The sequence below is a fragment of the Hippocampus comes genome, unplaced genomic scaffold (genome assembly GCF_001891065.2).
Source record: "Hippocampus comes isolate QL1 unplaced genomic scaffold, H_comes_QL1_v1.1 scaffold468, whole genome shotgun sequence".
Lineage (NCBI taxonomy): Eukaryota > Metazoa > Chordata > Actinopteri > Syngnathiformes > Syngnathidae > Hippocampus > Hippocampus comes.
In genome coordinates, this window is record NW_017805226.1 from 206067 (window position 1) to 209940 (window position 3874).

At 46.3% G+C, this 3874-nt stretch overlaps 1 protein-coding gene across 4 annotated transcripts in view; it reads right to left on the minus strand.

The window, feature by feature from the left end:
* Positions 1–3874, minus strand: part of plxnb3 (plexin B3) — a 102162-nt gene that overhangs the window by 29479 nt on the left and 68809 nt on the right. The window lies entirely within an intron of this gene.

Sequence of the window (3874 nt, forward strand, 5' to 3'; positions counted from 1 at the left end):
AAAAGAGCAATAAAACCACAGATAAAATTATAAATAATAAAAGCGATGAGTTTAAACTGTATATGCAATTTTAAATAGGTGGGTTTTGAGACGAGTTTTGAATGTGGGAAGAGAGTCAATATTACGGATGTTGGGTGGGAGTGAGTTCCAGAGTTTCGGGGCGGAGCGGCTGAAAGCTCTGCACCCCATCGTGCTGAGATGGGCCGAGGGAACACAGAGGTGGAGGGAGGCTGAGGACCTGAGGGAATGAGAGGGAACGGAAATTTGAAGAAGGTCAGACAGATGGGGTGGGGGGGGGGGCAAGGTTATGGATAGCTTTAAATGTAATGAGGAGTCTTTTGAAGTTGATCCTCAGTTTGACAGGGGGCCAGTGGAGCTGTTGGAGGATGGGGGTGATGTGATGGAAGGACGGTTTCTAGTGATGATACGAGCTGAAGAATTCTGGACCAGTTGAAGTTTATGGAGGAATTTGTGATGGACACCAAAAAGAAGTGAATTGCAATAGTCGATACGGGAGGTGACGAGACTGTGGACAAGGATAGCAGTGGTGTGAGGGGTGAGAGAAGGACAGAGACAGTTGATATTGCGCAGGTGGAAATATGCGGACCGGGTTATGTTATTAATGTGGGAGTGGAAAGATAGTGAGCTATCGAGGATGACACCCAGGCTCTTGACCTGAAGGGAGGGGGACACAGTGGAGTTATCAATAGTGAGAGAGAAACTGTTGGTTTTGTGGAGGGTGGATTTGGTACAGACGAGGAGGAGTTCCGTTTTGTCGCTGTTAAGTTTGAGGAAGTTATGTGTGAACCAAGATTTAATTTCTGAAAGGCAGTGTGAGAGGGAGGAGGGTAGGAGGGAGGTGTCGGGTTTGTTGGAGAGGTAGAGCTTGTGTGGTGTGTCATCCGCGAAGCAGTGAAAATGTATACCAAATTTACGGAAAATATTGCCAAGGGGCAGAAGGTAGATAATGAAGAGGAGAGGTCCCAGGACAGAGCCCTGGGGCACACCGGAAGAGACGGGGAGGGACTGTGAAGTGAAGGAATTGAGTTGGATAAACTGAGAATGCCCAGAGAGATAGGAGTGAAACCAGTGTAAGGGGGTGTGAGTGATGCCTATGGTGGAGAGTCTATTAAGAAGGATGGGGTGGGAAATTGTGTCAAAAGCTGCACTCAGGTCGAGGAGGATGAGAATGGAGATTAAACCGGCGTCCTCTGCCATAAGAAGGTCGTTGGTGATTTTTAAGAGGGCTGATTCTGTGCTGTGACGGGGACGGAGACCAGACTGGAATTGTTCGTATAGATTGTTATGGGTGAGGTGGGAGTGAAGTTGAGAGGCAAGAATTTTTTCAAGAAGTTTGGAAATGAAAGGAAGGTGAGAAATTGGTCGTAGGTTATTGAAATCATTGGGATCTCAAACAGGTTTTTTCAGGATAGGAGTGACAGCTGTGATTTTGAGGGGGACAGAAACAATTCCAGTGGACAGTGAGGAATGGATGATGGCTGAAATGAAAGGAAGCAGAGAGGGTAATCAGGATTTGACCAGGACTGTGGGTAGGGGATCTAATAGGCAGGAAGAAGTCTTGAAATTAGTAATAATCTCTGATAATTATTGAAAGATGGGGGAGTTCAAAAGAGGAAAGCAGTTGACAGGGGGTGGGGAGTACAGGGGAGGGGAGGGGTACAGAGGAGCCCAGGTGCTGGTGGATTTTGTTAATTTTTTCAATATAAAATAGGAGGTTCGTTGCAGGTGTCAGAAGAATAAAAGTGGGGGTGGGGGTTGGGAGACAGGGGGTTGAGTGGTTTTGTTCAAGAGAGAAAAGAGAGTCCTAGTATTTCCAGTATTAGAGCAGATGAGTCCAGGGTAGTATTGTGATTTGGTTTGAGAGATGGAGTCCTTGTAATGAGAAAGTTGAGCTGTGTAGATGTCCTTATGAACAGTGAGACCAGTTTTTCGGTCGAGTCTTTCAAGTTGTCAAGTTTTGGATTTAATGGAACGGAGATGAGGGGTGAACCAGGGGGCAGACCGAGTGCAAAAGACAGAGCGGGACTTGACAGGAGCGAGGGTATTAAGAAAGTTGGTGAGGTCCGTGTTGTATTGGCAAACCAAAACATCAGGAGAGGAGTCTGTGTCCGGAGTCAGGGTGGCGATCCTTGCAGCGAGAGAGTCAATGTTGATGTCTTTGATATTACAGTAAGAGACGATGCGGGGTGATTTGGAGGTAGAGAGTCAGAGGGTGACGTTAAATGAAATGAGGAAATGGTCCGTTATAGGAAGTTCATCAGCAGTACAGTTGGAGGGGGTGATGCCAGAGCAGAAAATCAGATCCAGGGTGTGTCCTTTAATGTGTGTGGGGAAGTCTGCAAACTTATGGAAGCCAAAGCTGTCAAGTGAATAGGTGAAGTCCATAGTGAGCGGAAGGGCAGTATTGTCCATGTGTATATTGAAATCACCCAGAATAATTATATTTGGAGATAGAGAGGATAGATGGGTGAGGACAGCAGACAGTTAATTTAAAAAGTCACAGTGAGGTTTGGGGGCACGGTACACTGTGGCAATGATCGTTGGAGGGGGTCCGGAAATTTGACAGGCGTGGCATTCAAATGAGGAGAAAGGAGGGAGAGCGATAGGAAGAACTTTCCACTTCTCCCAGTATAATATCGCGAGACCCGTGCCGCGGGGTTTGGATTGGTCAACAAATCCCGGGGGAGTAGAGTCGTTGAGTTGAGAAAAGTCGTCAGGAGTTTGCCAGGTCTCATTCAGAAAAAGAAAGTCAAGCTTACGGTCTTTGAGGATATCCTGGATAAGATAACCCTTCCCAGTAAGCGAACGGATGTTGAGTAGTCCGAAGTTGAGGCCAGCAATATCGCTGTTGCGAGGAGCATTAGCCGACCTAGCCAGGCCAGCTAACACGCTGTGGTCCGCGGAACGGCCGTTGTTTCTGTGAGGCCGGCAGGAGGATGACCAGAAGAAGGTGATGCATTTGGAGCCATCGAGGTGGAAGCCCCGACGAGACCCACGGTGGATATATTTCCGGGAGGGACGAAGAGCGATGTCCGGGAAGTGGTGTAGCGCAGGTGAAGAGCTTGACCACCGAAAGCGGAGCCTGAGAAGCTCTGCCGCTGAGTACTGTAGTAGTCCTTCCACAGGTCGATGGAGGACCGACAGGATGGTCCATGGTAGTATGGCCCAGACAAAGGCCCTGTTGACCCTCGTCATGGGGTACAGAGGGGTGGAGATGGCATGGGGCCTCGTCTGAGATCCGAACAGGTAGGACGCTGTGACAGCGCGATTGAGAACAATCGTATGACGGTTGACGGTTTACGATCAAAAATGGATTGGTGACAGTAAAACCGTAAAAACATGCTAAAAAATGTTTTGCGGGTGAGCAGCGGCAGCCAGACGCACCAGGGTTCACTCAACCCGGAAGTAGAAAAGTACTGTGTTAGATTTAAAAAAAAAAAAAAAAAACGGTTGAAACTGGCTGGATGCACGACATTCTAAACTTTTGATTATCGTGTTTTAATTGTTGTAAATATATTAATAAATAAATTAATGAATTAATTCAGGGACTCTTGCGCACTACTTTTTGAGATTCTCAAAGATTTTAATTCTCTCACAGTAACTGAAGAAAATAGCACTCTTGGCGACAGAATTGAAGAGTGTTGATTTTGCTTACAGCCATCACATGCAGAGTATCCTCATACACTCAATAAAGTATTCTCCAAGCATCTTAACAGTGGCGGACCCTCAGGGCCAGCAAGGCCTTCTCTGCTGGCCTAAACATTCTCAGAAAAGTAAATTTACTTTTATGTATTTTATGTTATTTTATAATTTGTTATTTTATTTTCATAAATATGTAAACAAAATTATTCTC